A 15,404-nucleotide genomic window follows, 5' to 3' on the forward strand; every position below is an offset into this window, starting at 1 on the left:
GGAAAGAACATGGTGTCTGCTCTGCGTCAAGGAAGGTTGTGCCATGCGCCATGCATGGCTCACGTGTTCAATCTGGTTGTCAAGCGGTTCCTAAAATCCACCATCCCACTGCAAGACATCCTTAAAATGTCACGTAAACTTTGCATGCATTCTGATCTGCGACGTTGCAACAAGGTGGAATTCAACCCTACACATGTTAGACCGCCTTTACGAACAGCGAAAGGCCATCACCGATTTCCTGATGTTACAAGCGGATAAAGGTACTCCCCTGTGTAACTTCGATGTCAGCCATTGGCAGCTCATGCGTGACACCTGCCGCTTGCTCAGGCCCTTTGAGGAGGCCACGCTATTCGTGAGTCGGCAGGACTATGGGATGAACGACGTCATTCCTCTGTTGCACGTCCTGGAACAAATGCTGTTAACAATGGCTGGTCAGGGTGCGGTAGACGTGGCGCACAGATCTCAACGCCACATGACCCCTGTGGGGGCAGGACTGGAAGAAGAGGAGGAGGTAGAGGAGGACATTGGTGCTCAGGAATTATTGAGTGAAATGGGTGGTTTTTCCACTCAGCGGACAGGAGTGGAGGAGCAGGAGCATCTGGTAGAGGAGGAGGAGACAGAGGACCCAGGCGCACCATGGCAGTATGCTGTGGAGATGGAGGCAGGGAGTCCCTCGCATTCATTGGCACAAATGGCCCATAGCATGCTCGGTTGCTTGCGTGGCGACAGCCGAATAATAACCATCAGACAGAGGGATGACTTTTGGCTGTCCACCTTGTTGGACCCTCGCTACCGTTCAAAAATGGTGGCCTTTTTCACACCTGCTGAGCGGGAGGCCAAAATAACGTACTTAAAAACCACCTATGTAGTCAGTTGGTCTCTGCCTTTGTGCGCCAACGTCCATCCTCAGACACTGTGGGCCCTGTGCGCTCGCGTTCCGCTGCCATGGCAGCAGGGGAGGGGTGGGGTGGTAGGAGCAGTGGCAGCTCCACCAGCAGCGGCTGCCTCAGTCTGCAGTCGATGATGAGTAGCTTTCTTCACCAGCGCAGTGAGGAAACTACTAACCAGCCGCAGCAGCAGCAGCATCAGGTGGACCTGGAGCAGGACCTCAAACAACAGGCTTGGGCCTACTTGGGCAGCACCCTGCCAACCGAGGTAGACAATCCCCTTGACTACTGGGCAACGAAACTTGACCTTTGGCCCCAACTAGCTGAATTTGCCCTTGAAAGGCTGTCATGCCCAGCCAGTAGCGTGGCATCGGAGCGCGTGTTTAGTGCGGCAGGAGGTATTGTAACTCCGCGGAGGACACGACTGTCCACCCAAAGTGTGGAGAGACTCACGTTTGTGAAAATGAATCAGGCGTGGATTAGTCTGGATTTCAAACCACCAGTTCCTGACACAACTGACTAAATCCGCCATGAATCATGCCCCTGCCATGTGCCACTTTCAGGTCTCCTCACACTGCTGGTGTGTTCCATTTTTTGTCATAGGGTGCTGGCAGATTACAGGCCTCACATAGCTGCTGCCAGGCCCCTAATCTGCCATGGGCCCCTGTACCGCCTCCTCATGCTGCTGCCAGGTCCACAGTGTCTCATGGGTCCCTGTACGGCCTCCCATTGCTGCTGTCTCCATCGCCACACTCTGCCATGTGCCACTTTCAGGTCTCCTCACACACTGCTGGTGTGTTCAATTTTTTGACATAGGGTGCTGGCAGATTACGGGCCTCCCATAGCTGCTGCCAGGCCCCTAATCTGCCATGGGCCCCTGTACCGCCTCCTCATGCTGCTGCCAGGTCCACAGTGTCTCATGCCATGTGCCACTTTCAGGTCTCCTCACACTGCTGGTGTGTTCCATTTTTTGTCATAGGGTGCTGGCAGATTACGGGCCTCCCATAGCTGCTGCCAGGCCCCTAATCTGCCATGGGCCCCAGTACCGCCTCCTCATGCTGCTGCCCGGTCCACAGTGTCTCATGCCATGTGCCACTTTCAGGTCTCCTCACACTGCTGGTGTGTTACATTTTTTGTCATAGGGTGCTGGCAGATTACGGGCCTCCCATTGCTGCTGCCAGGCCCCTAATCTGCCATGGGCCCCTGTACCGCCTCTTCATGCTGCTGCCAGGTCCAGAGTGTGTCATGGGTCCCTGTACGGCCTCCCATTGCTGCTGCCAGGAGGCAGCAGGGTCGCAGCAGTGTCAGTGGAGGCAAACGGCCACGGAGTAGAGCACCAGCTCCACTGCAGCCTACCACCACGGCCAGTAGTGGTGCCGGTGTGCACGGAGGAAGTAGCAGTCAGCCAGTGAGGAGTAGCGGGGGCAAAGTTTCCTACTGGGCGGTGTGGCAATTTTTCGTCAAGCCGCCCGAGGAAGTAAACGTAGCCGTATGTCGACTATGTGGCCAGAAAGTCAAGCGTGGCCAGGGGGTCCATGTTGGGACTACAGCGTTGCATCAGCATATGCAGCGTCGCCATTCGGTGGCCTGGGAAAACCGTGATAAAGATACGGCGGTTCTGCCTGCCCCAGCCCAGGGTTCCATTTTGTCATAGGGTGCTGGCAGATTACGGGCCTCCCATTGCTGCTGCCAGGCCTTAATCTGCCATGGGCCCCTGTACCGCCTCCTCATGCTGCTGCCAGGTCCACAGTGTCTCATGGGTCCCTGAACCGCCTCCCATTGCTGCTGTCTCCATCGCCACACTCTGCCATGTGCCACTTTCAGGTCTCCTCACACTGCTGGTGTGTTCCATTTTTTGTCATAGGGTGCTGGCAGATTACGGGCCTCCCATTGCTGCTGCCAGGCCCATAATCTGCCATGGGCCCCAGTACCGCCTCCTCATGCTGCTGCCAGGTCCACAGTCTCTCATGGGTCCCTGTACGGCCTCCCATTGCTGCTGTCTCCATCGCCACACTCTGCCATGTGCCACTTTCAGGTCTCCTCACACTGCTGGTGTGTTCCATTTTTTGTCATAGGGTGCTGGCAGATTACGGGCCTCCCATAGCTGTTGCCAGGCCCCTAATCTGCCATGGGCCCCTCTACCGCCTCCTCATGCTGCTGCCAGGTCCAGAGTCTCTCATGGGTCCCTGTACGGCCTCCCATTGCTGCTGTCTCCATCGCCACACTCTGCCATGTGCCACTTTCAGGTCTCCTCACACACTGCTGGTGTGTTCCATTTTTTGTCATAGGGTGCTGGCAGATTACGGGCCTCCCATTGCTGCTGCCAGGCCCGTAATCTGCCATGGGCCCCCGTACCGACTCCTCATGCTGCTGCCAGGCCCGTAATCTGTCATGGGCCCCTGTTGTCGCTTGTTGGCATCTTCCGCTCGTTCAGATGCTCCTTCTCCTGCTACTCCTCTTCACGGATTCCGTCAGCAGTCTTTCTTGGAATCCGTTTCCAAGAGACAACAGTTTGCGAGCACGCACCCGACGGTGCAGAAGCTGAACGTCCTCCTGTCCAAGTTGCTGCTGCCAGGCTCGTAATCTGTCATGCGCCCCTGTACCGCCTCCTCATGCTGCTGCCAGGTCCAGAGTGTCTCATGGGCCCCGTACCGACTCCTCATGCTGCTGCCAGGTCCAGAGTGTGTCATGGGTCCCTGTACGGCCTCCTATTGCTGCTGTCTCCATCGCCACACTCTGCCATGTGCCACTTTCAGGTCTCCTCACACTGCTGGTGGTTTCCATTTTTGTCATAGGGTGCTGTATGGCCTCCCATTGCTGCTGCCTCCACCGCCACACTGTGGCTCCACACTCTGGTTTTGGCCCCGTGACTGCCCAAATGAGTGTGCGGTGATTCTAAGATCGATGGCAATCATCTGTATGTCATACTGACTGTCAGTATTATTTCTCTTCCCCAGCAGACTCCAAGGGCATTTAAATTAAAGGTACAGTGTTCTGCACTAATATAAAGGCTCTCTGAAGCCTAGAAACACCCTTTTATAAGTTAAATTTGCAGTGAATATATTCGACTCGAATCGAAATTTTTTCATGAATTCGCCGAATCAGTCGAATCGAATTTTTGAAAACTTCGCTCATCTCTAGTTCTGATCTACTGTTCATGACCTGGCGTGTGACCTGACTATTCTCTGCCCGCTGTTTTGTATGTCGCAGACCCCACGGCTCCCGACTCGGCTCGTTTGACCCTGCACCTGTTCAGCCATCCATCCATCCCGTCGGGATCGCCCGACCTCCTCATATCAGGCTCTTACTCTGCGGGAGCCCTCGGTGGACGCCTCTACCATTGGTAGGTGTGCCCAGTAGTCGCGACCTGGTCTCGGTGCGCTCCAAGTCCATCCCCACCATCAGGGGCCCTGGTGAACAAGTGCTCCAGGACTTAGATTCCGCACTCTGGAAGCACCTGCCCAGTGGAGTGCTAGAGGTACTGCCGGGCGGTCCCTTACAGTACCAAACGGCCATGACTGAGCCTGGAGGAGGGTCCTCCCCACTGGAAGACATATGCAGGCACTTAGCGGTCCTGACTCAGGCCATGTCGTCCTTATAGGACAAGTATACAAACCTGGAAAATCGTTTCCAGACCCTCACCGTATCTGACACTACCGCACAGGCCCCTGTTTCTGCCTCCCCGGCCGGGGAAGCCCCGGGGCCGGTCACGGGAGCTGCTGCTGCGCCACCTATGGCCGAACCCTGTGTTCCCCTGCCAGAACGTTTTTGCGGTGACCGTACACGTTTCAGGGCCTTCCGAAACTCCTGTCTAATGTTTTTTAATTTACAACCCCGCACATTCACGACAGAGTCGGTTAAGGTAAGGTTCATAATCTCGTTACTCCAGGACGAACCCCAGGACTGGGCCCATCGGCTAATGGAGAACCAAGACCCACACCTTGGGACAGTAATAGATTTTTTTGAGGCTATGGCCATCCTCTACGACGATCCGCAGCGGGCAGCTTCCGCCGAATCAACACTATACTCCCTTAGAGAAGGCCGCCGAGCAGCGGAAGAATATACTTCCGAGTTTAGGAGATGGATGGGAGACACACGGTGGAATGATGCTGCCTTGTGCCACCAATTCCGCATTTGGCTCTCTGAAGCCCTCAAGGATGAGCTGGCCCAAGTGGGCCTACCTGAGTCCCTAGAAGATCTCATGGCCCTAGACATCCAAATCGACCATAGATTATTGGAGCGCAGGTCCGAGAGGTCCAGCCAGGGTCATGGAAGTACATGGGCCCCGGTCCAGAGTGCAGGCCAACCTACCACAATGGATACCCGGACCCCAGCTCCTGTGGATACCCAGGAACCCATGCAGTTAAGGTCCGGCTCGGCCTACGCTATCCCCCGAGGAACGCCAGTGGAGACAATCCAAGAATCTCTGCCTCTACTGTGGTGAAGCCGGTCACATGGTACGGTCCTGTCCTCTGAAAGCGAGTAAGTCTACCTCTTCCTTTTCTTCATTATCTGTGGGGGATGTTAGACAGTCCAATTACTTAGCTGTACCCCTCTCCTTCCAGTTTCCAGGAAGAAGCGTGGAGGTGACAGCCATAGTTGACTCGGGGGCATGCAGTTGCTTTGTGGATATTGACTTCGCTCACCAGCAGGAGATTCCCCTACAGCCCAGAAAAAGTGGTCTTAATATATTCTTGGATGATGGCTTCCAGATTAAGTCGGGATTGGTCGATCAGGACACCCCCCTTATCCCTACCACAATAGCTGGCCAGCATCAAGAACTCCTTTGTTTAGACGCCATCGCGTCACCTCTTTTCCCAGTCATTTTGGGGCTCCCTTGGTTGCGGGCCCACAACCCCCAAATTGACTGGGAAACCGGGTCTGTTCTGTTCCGCTCACCATACTGTCAGGAACACTGTCGCGCTTTGGGCCCCGCGATCCCCCAAGTTCTCCTATGCTCGGTAGGGGACCCCAATTTAAAACAGGTCATTCCAGCGGCCTATCATGGCTATCTGGACATTTTCAGTAAGCGAGGGGCAGATACCCTGCCCCCTCACCGCCCATATGACTGTCTCATTGACTTGTTACCCGGTTCCGAAATTCCATTTGGCCGAATTTTCCCGTTATCTGAATTAGAATTGGGGGTTCTCAAGGACTACATTGACGAGAGTCTCCAAAAAGGGTTCATCCGGCCCTCCACCTCACCAGCAGGGGCTGGGATTTTCTTCGTAGAAAAAAAGCTAAATCCCTGAGACCCTGTATTGATTACCGCGAATTAAACAAGGTCACGATTAAGAATCGTTACCCGTTGCCCCTGGTCCCAGAACTCTTTCAGAGCCTGAAGTCTGCAGCTATCTTTACAAAGTTAGATTTAAGGGGTGCTTACAACCTGGTGCGCATAAGGGAGGGGGACTAGTGGAAGACAGCCTTCCGCACTCGTTTCAGGCATTTTGAATACCTGGTTATGCCTTTCGGACTCTGCAATGCCCCGGCCACGTTACAGCATTTTGTGAATGATATATTCAGGGACTACCTGGATGTTTATCTAGATGATATACTGATATTTTCACCCTCACTTGAGACTCATGGAAATCATGTGGCAAAGGTATTAGAGTGGTTGCGCCTACACGGGCTATATGCCAAGGCTGACAAGTGCAGTTTTGAGCAGCGCAGTATTGCCTTTTTGGGACTGATCGTTTCCACCACAGGGGTCGCGATGGACCCTCAGAAGGTCTCAGCAATTCTGGAATGGCCAATTCCTACAGATAAGAAGGGGGTCCAACGCTTTATTGGATTTGCAAATTTTTACAGGAAGTTTATTAAGAACTTCTCGGGTCTGGTCTCCCCCATAACGCAATTGACCAAACAAGGAACCCATTTTAGATGGACACCTGAGGCCCAGGAGGCCTTTGAGTCTCTGAAAAAATTATTCACCAAGGCCCCCATTCTCGGTCATCCGGACGCTTCTCTGCCGTACGTGCTGGAGGTGGACGCATCTGAGAATGCAGTGGGGTCCATCCTGTCCCAGAGGAAAGGCACCAAGGAACTTCTGCACCCGGTAGCATTCTTTTCAAGAAAGTTGACCCCGGCCGAGAGGAACTATGACATTGGTGACCAAGAATTGTTGGCCATCAAGACAGCACTAGAGGAATGGAGATATCTGTTGGAAGGAGCCATGCATTCAATTTTGATCTTTACTGATCATAAGAATTTAGAATATCTGAGGACAGAAAAGCGTTTACGACCACGCCAGGCGAGATGGGCACTCGTTTTCTCCCGATTTTCGTTCCATATAACGTACAGACCTGGATCTAAGAACACGAAGCCTGACGCGCTCTCACGCATGTTTGAGGATCCAAAGGAAGAACTTAGGCCAGATACCATTCTATCTTCAGGGAACTTTCTGGTCCTCCAAACAGAGCTCCGCTTTAAACTGCAGGACGCATCCATGGCAATGTCAGCCCCATCCGGGGTGTCCCTCCAGAACAAGGGGGGACTCTTATGGAATGAGGGGTTGATCGCGGTACCTGAAGGAGTCCAAACACTGGTCCTGGGACATTGCCACGATCATCCGATGGCAGGGCACTTCGGCCTGGCAAAGACTCTGGATCTTCTCAAACGCTCGTTTTTGTGGCCAAGCATGACCAAGGACTGCGAGCGTTATGTCAAATCTTGTGCCATCTGCCAAAGAAACAAATCTCCTAGAAGTAAGGCCTGGGGGCTACTACGCCCGCTACCGATACCCGATCGGCCCTGGCAAATGATCGCCATGGATTTTATAGTTGAACTTCCTCCGTCCCAGGGCCACACCGCAATTCTCGTTGTCATTGACCGTCTGCCAAAAATGGCCCACTTCCTACCCTGAAGAATACCCCGTTGGCATTTGAAACGGCACAAATCTTCATACGAGAAGTGATAAGATTACATGGAGTTCCGGAAGATATCGTCTCGGATCGAGGAGTTCAGTTTACCTCCAAATTTTGGAAAGCGTTATGCAAGGCATTGGGTATCAAACTGTCCCTCTCCTCCGCCTTTCACCCACAGACCAATGGGCAGACAGAGAGGACTAACCAGACCCTGGAGCAGTATCTGAGATGCTACACGTCCTTCCTACAAGATGATTGGCTGGCACTCTTACCCTTGGCAGGATTCGCCTATAATAATGCAAATCACTCAGTCACGGGGCAAGCCCCGTTTTTTGCAAATTACGGGTTTCATCCCATTTTTCTTCCCGATCTGATCACCGAGAGTTCAGTTCCGGCTACTCAAGATACGCTCTCCTTCTTCTCTACCAATAATAAGCTACTTCAGGAAGCTATCTCTAGAGCCCAGGAAGATAACAAAAGGGCCTTTGATAAGAAACGAAGAGGGGAACTGGTGTTACAACCCGGGGATAAGGTCTGGTTGGCGACGACTAACCTAAAAATGTTGTCTCCATCGAAGAAATTGGGACCGAAGTTTGTGGGGCCCTTCCGTGTGAAGCGAATGGTCAACAAAGTGGCATACGAGCTCATCCTTCCAGAGACCTTCAGAATCCACCCGGAGTTCCATGTATCACTGCTGAAACCAGTTATCCCGGATCCTTTCCCGGATCGAGAGTCCAGACCCCCGGAAGCCGTAACCATCGAAGAGCAGGAAGAATTTGAGGTAGAAGCAATTCTAAAGGAGGGGGGGGGCCAGACCCAGTTCTTGATTAAATGGAAGGGATAAGGTCCAGAAGAAAATTCCTGGGAACCGGCCCAAAATGTTCATGGCCCCAGACTTGTCCGGGAGTTTCTTCGTGACCACCCGTGGTGGAGGGATCGGGTGGGCATCTGGAGGTTGCCCGTAGGGGGGGGGGCAATGTCATGGATTGCCGCTGCGCTGGTCCCAGCGCAGGCGCAGTGCGCCGCCCTGCACGAGGATACGGGCACTAGGTCCAGGCCGGCCGCGGCGACGAAGTCGCGCATGCGCACTAGGAGACACGGGTACGCGCCGGGCACCAATGACAGCGTGGGGCGCGGTATTTAAATCGCCCTGGGCTGTCACTGGTTGCCGTTTGGTCTTTCCTGTTCCCTGATCTGTGTGTACTTGTGCCTGACAAGTTGCTGACCCGGATTGCTCCTGACGTTGCTGTATTCTCCTGCCCTGACCCTTGGCTTGCCTGACCTCTCTCCTGCATGCCCCCTGTTGGTTTTGATCTACTGTTGCTGACCTGGTGTGCGACCCGACTATTCTCTGCCCGCTGTTTTGTACCTCGCAGACCCCACGGCTCCCGACTCGGCTCGTTTGACCCTGCACCTGCACAGCCATCCATCCATCCCATCGGGATCGCCCGACCTCCTCATATCAGGCTCTTACTCTGCGGGAGCCCTCGGTGGACGCCTCTACCATTGGTAGGTGTGCCCAGTAGTCGCGACCTGGTCTCGGTGCACTCCAAGTCCATCCCCACCATCAGGGGCCCTGGTGAACAAGTGCTCCGGGACTTAGATTTCGCACTCTGGAAGCACCTGCCCAGTGGAGTGCTAGAGGTACCGCCGGGCGGTCCCTTACATATATGGTCTTCCTCTCATCCACGTTTGGGGATCTGGGCATTTCAGGAGTCTCTGGGGCAGGGTGGTCTTGCTTTACCTGATTTATATAAGTATTTCCTGGCAAGTCAGATGGTCTTTGCCCGCCGTTGGCTTCTGAGAGATAAGGAAGATATAGCTAATATTCTTGAGGCTGCATTAATAGGCTCATATGAGGGGCTGCACAATTTGCTCTTTAGAGGTTCCCAGGTTTCGGCCCCCATAACAGGCTCTATGAAAGTCACCTTGCGTGGTCGGGAAAGGATTGTCCTATTCAGCCAGATGGGAAAGGATACTCCCCTGTCTCCCCGCTACGGTTCAATACCCGCCTTCCGCATTTGAACACTATTCCTGACCCTGCAGTCTGGGCTACTAAAGGTATTAAGCAGCTGAGGGATATACTGGAGACCGATAAGTTTCTTACCTTTGATGAACTTAAACTCAGGTTTCACCTCTCTAACTGGTATTTTTTTTAGATACCTCCAGCTCTGTCATGCTCTTGTAGTGCAGTTTGGTGGTACAACACTAGTTGCCAGGTCCTCAGAACTCGAGCAGTTGCTTAGCTCTGATACTCTTAAGAAAACCTTATCTGAGGTATAAAAAGAGCTGTTACCAGACCTAAGTCTTTAGAGAAATGCTGGATGCAATGGATCTCCGTGGTCTCAGATCTGCAGAGGGATGACTGGGATGATATGTGGGACTATCCCTTCTGCAACCTGGTATCGACCAGAGATCGACTCATCCAATTTAAACTGGTACATAGAATATAAAACACGCCTGCTAGGCTGGCACGTATATATGCCTCAGATTCGGTGGAATGCTGGCACTGTACATATTCTTTAGTGGATTTTTACCATATTTTATTGTTCCTTGCTGAAGATTTAAGACTTTTGGCGTGAGGTGGTCTGGACTCTGGTCGATGTCACAACATTGGAAATTTTGCAAACTATATCAATGTATCTTCTTGGACTGGTGGAGGAGTTGGTACCTCTGCGCGCACAGTGAACCCTTCTTTCAGTGACCCTGTTCTATGCTCGTAAAGCTATCTTGCTCCGTTGGAAGATACCTGTAGCTTCCACTACCTCATATTGGAAATTCCTGATTAACAACATGTTACCATTATAGAAGGTGACCACTTGAGCAGAGGCTCCCCCAAAAAATTCAATAATGTCTGGCATTATTGGGTTTCTGCCTCCTCTACTCTACAAAGAACATTTAAGGGGGTTTGCAGATGTTGCCTGCTACTATGTTTGGTTTGGTCCTTGGTTATCTGTTGGAAAATAGGTCATATACATAGATTATTATTACCTTGCCTGTGGTTCTCTGGGTATGTTGCATGTTGCATGTGAAGTTTATATTTTGTATGGTTGGGGCACCTGCACTTTGACTCTGTTTTAATGATGGCTTTGCACTGTTGTTGGGAAGGGGGGCGGGGGGTAGGATAATCTTGTAATTTGTTGTGTTATTTTGTTCTTACTGACTGTGCTGGTTGCTGTATTTTAATACTTGTTAAATTAAAATTAATTAAAAATAAAAAAGATCCTGGTCATTGATCCATCGAAACAGAGTGGAGTAAACCATACTTTGGCTGAGACTGGGTTTGCTGGGAAGAGGATTCTCAAGGCATGGAAGGTATTAAACAGAGACCCCCCCCCCCCCCAAAGGGGTTCTGCATTCAGCAACCCTTGGGTTGCTACCCCTGACACTAGCAGACATAGCTGGAAAATGCAATTGGACCACTGAGGGAAGCACTAAAGAAGGGTGAATGGATGAGCCTAGCTGAGAAGGCTTAGAAGCAAAGAGTTGGAAGAGGGAGTATACAAGGAGGAAGCCAGTTATAGCATGGAAGAGGAAGGCCTGGAAGTGCCCAGCTGTGAAAGACTAGAGGAGCAGAGTTAGGCAGATTCAACTTAGAAAAGGAATGGATGGAGCACACCTGATATATGGCTCTGGCAAGCTAACAGGCGGAGCAAAACAGGAGCAACAGATGGCCACAAACAGGGTGGACCAGTTAGCAGTAGCAATGCACAGAAAAGGGTCAAGTACTGGAAAGAAACAAGAGCAGGCAGGTACCTCCTCTGCGGGCTCTACAACAACATACAGGTGAAACTCAAAAAATTAGATTATCATGCAAAAGTTCATTTATTTCAGTAATGCAACTTAAATGGTGAAATTAATATGAGAGAGACTCATTACATGCAAAGCAAGATAGTTCAAGCCGTGATTTGTCATAATTGTGATGATTATGGCTTACAGCTCATGAAAACCCCAAATCCACAATCTCAGAAAATTTAGAATATTGTGAAAAGTTGCAATATTCTAGGCTCAAAGTGTCCCTCTCCAATCGGCTAATTAAGCCATAACAGATGCAAAGGGTTCCTGAGCCTTTATATGGTCTCTCAGTCTGGTTCAGTAGGAATCACAATCATGGGAAAGACTGCTGACCTGACAGTTGTGCAGAAATTCATCATTGACACTCTCCATAAGGAGGGAAAGCCTCAAAAGGTAATTACAAAAGAAGTTTGAAATTTTTTTATTTGAAAAAAAACTTGCAACCAGCAACAATTTTTATACAAAAATATCAAAAGAATAAATAACGTAAACATCCTACTTGGTAACAAAAAAAAGGAAAAAAAAACGGATTACCCTCCTATAATAATACCCATAACAGACAAAGAAAAACCTGATCATTAGGACCAGGACATATAATTTTTACCTACTTAAGGATCTTGTCTTTATAAACCTCCATTTTTCCAGGAAAAAGTAAACAAGACAGCAAAGGAAGGCTTTAACAGCCTACCTATTATCCTTCTATACATGCTTTCCACAGCTTTTAGCCCTTTACAGGGGAAGACACACTTGTTTCAAGCGTACCGGCGTTTCTGGCCTACCAACCTATACCCACAACTTAGCCCTTACCAGGGAAAGCCTTATACATTATAAATTAGCCTCTACGGCTTTTAGAAAACATAACAAAAAACCTAATACATTACCCAACGAAGGTTAAGAAACCTAGACCATTTGGTATGTGTAGCCATGTTTCAAAAAGTAACCTACAGACAAAAATCTAGGGGGGGGAGAAAACACAGGACAGCAACCTCACCAAGAGATCAACAGACTGTCGCTACAGGCCTGATAAACCTCCACACCTTTGTCCAGACCCTTCGCCGCAGCCTGTCTTTCTCAAGACCCCAAATTTTCCCAACCTCACCAAGGATATCACGCTACACCACCTGGACAGGAAGGACCTTCTGCCACAAGGAGACCTGACACCATGCATTCCACGTGTAATAACGGACAACCAGACAAACTAGAAAAAGTGTATTTAAATCATACCCAGCATGACTTTCTAATGCCCCATATACCCACTCTGCATAAGACATGCAGTGCAGGAAGGGGATGTCTAGAGCCGTCCCCACCTCTTTGTACACCTCTACATTGAAGGGACACTGAAGCAAGAAGTGGTCCATACTTTCAACTTCACCCCCACACTCCGACCTCTGACAACCACGGTCATCCAGAGAACGGTGCTTCAAGTTTCCCCTCACATAGAGCCTGCCATGGAACACAAGCCAGGCCTGGTCCCTAAATTTTAAGGGAATCCTTTCCATATTTAATAAACGCTGACCCTCCCTCAAGATATGGCCCAGGCAATCCTTCAAGGCCAGCGGTGCATGAAACGCAGAGGCCACAATCCTCTCCCTTAGGAGCCTCCCAGGGAGCTACCTTACCTCCTCCGCAGTCACACACCACCGCCTAAGAATCTTCAGACACGGGGCGACATAAGCCGGGAGCTTACCATGCTTGACCCGCAAGCTTCTCACCAGCCCGCCTCTCTCCCAGCAGCCCAGAAAAGGTCTAAACCAAACTTGGAAAAGACTTACCAATGCAGGTGGGTTCTCTTTTAGCATACTACCAATATTGTGCTTTATAAACATCAAAGAGAAAAAAACAATCGGGTTGACCATACCTAGGCCACCCTCCCGCCTGGATCAGTAAGTCACATTCTGCTTCACAAGGTTCAGTCTGTTCCCCCATAATAGCTGAAAGAAACAACTGTAAACTCTCGTATAGAGAGACTCTGGCAAGAGACAGACGAAACTGATGTACAAGAAAATGGGGACCAAGTAGGTTTTAATAAGGTCGACCCTTTCCCTTAGGGACAACCGCCAACCCTTCCAGCATCTCACTTTGACATTGGCATCCGACAACCTGGATTCCCAGTTTGTTTTACTGTAATCATCAGGTCCAAATTCGATGCTTAGCACTTTGATCTTCTGACGGGGCTCTGGGAAGGCATCCGGGAGCTCGAAACCCTCACCTTTCCTGCCCATCCAGAAAACTTCACATTTGTCGTGATTAATCTTGGAGCCTGATGCCTCCGCATACTGCTCCATCACTGAGACCACCTCCTGCGCCTCACTAGTCCCAGAGATGAAGACAGACACATCATCAGCATAGGCCACGACCCTCAGAGGTGACTCACCAGTAGTGCCCCCCGACACCGCGCCCATCACCCCACCATCTAGCCTCCTGACAAAGGGGTCGATGGCAAAGGCATAAAGCAAAGGGCTCAGTGGACACCCCTGGCGCACCCCCAAGCCAACCCCAAAGGGCCTCCCAACCCAACCATTGACCAACATAAAGCTCTCAGCCCCTTTATACAGTGTCTGCAGCCATCCAATGAACCTTCCCCTGCAGGCCATACCTGCCAAGGAGATGCCAGAGGTACTCGTGATCAACCCGGTCAAAAGCCTTAGCCTGATCCAACGCCAGCAAGTACTTAACACAACCATCAGCCCTGCACCGCTCCAGAGCCTCCCGGACAGCTAACACCGCTGAAAAGGTGCTCCTGCCCTGGACCGAACAGTGCTGCTGCTGCGAAAGTAGACCGTCTGCCACTGACGACAGGCGCCAGAAAAGAATCTTGGCCAGAATCTTTCTATCGACATTGAGCAGGCTAATGGGGCACCAATTCTCAATCATCAAAGAGTCCTTACCTTTTGACAGCAAAATCACGGCTGATTTCCTCATGGAGGGAGGAAGCGAACCCTCCTCTAAACAGCAATTAAAAACCTCTGCTAGGTGAGGTGCCAAGCGGGATTTAAAGCTCTTAAAAAATTCAGCTGTTAAACCGTCTGGCCCTGGCGTCTTCTTAATGGCCAAACTATCTATCGCTTTGGCAACCTCTTCCGCCGTGATCTTACCTGTCAAACTTGTAGGCGGAGTGTTATTTTTCAAACCTGGTGTAGAATCCAGGAAACTTGATATCCCTGCCCGATCAAGGTGCTTCTCTCTCAAAAGATCCTCAAAAAAGCCCTTGAGACCTCCAGGATCCCCGACCTGGATTTCGTCAAGGAACCTGTACTATCTCTCAAACCGTTGATCGTTTTAACCGCTATGCTCTGTTTGCAGCTCTGGTAAGGGTCGGGCGAAAACCAAAGAGGCATGCCGATCATACTGATGCTTCTTTAAGAGCAGCTTAACCTCTGAGATTGCCCCAGAATCTCCACCCTCTGAGACAAGGCGGTCAAGCTTCCTCCGTAACTGCTGATAGGCAATATATCTCTCAATTTGTTTTCTCTTACCTAGGGCCTTGAAAAACCTGCCAATCCACACTTTGGTAAGCTCCCACAACTCCGACTTACTGCCACAAAAATCCAGGATGGTCTCCTGAGCCTGAAGAAAATCCTCAAAGGATCGTCTCACCTCTTCGTCCTCTAGCAGAGCCAAATTCATCCTCCAGACACCCCTTCTCCTCAGCGGTGTATCTGAGGCATTCAAAGTCACAGTTAATAAAAGGTGGTCGGAAAACTCCACCGCCTGACACTCAGGTGCCGAGAAGGCGGAGTCCCCCTTCAAAAAAAACCTATCTATCCTGCTCTCACTTCTACCTCTCCTATATGTGAACCCCGTGCTGTCATATCCCAGCCTGTCGTTGGAGCCTTTCCTGTCTTTGGGCCTAGTG

This window comes from Staurois parvus, unplaced genomic scaffold, assembly GCF_062004578.1.
Source record: "Staurois parvus isolate SC_StPar_1 unplaced genomic scaffold, SC_StPar_1.0 ptg000234l, whole genome shotgun sequence".
Lineage (NCBI taxonomy): Eukaryota > Metazoa > Chordata > Amphibia > Anura > Ranidae > Staurois > Staurois parvus.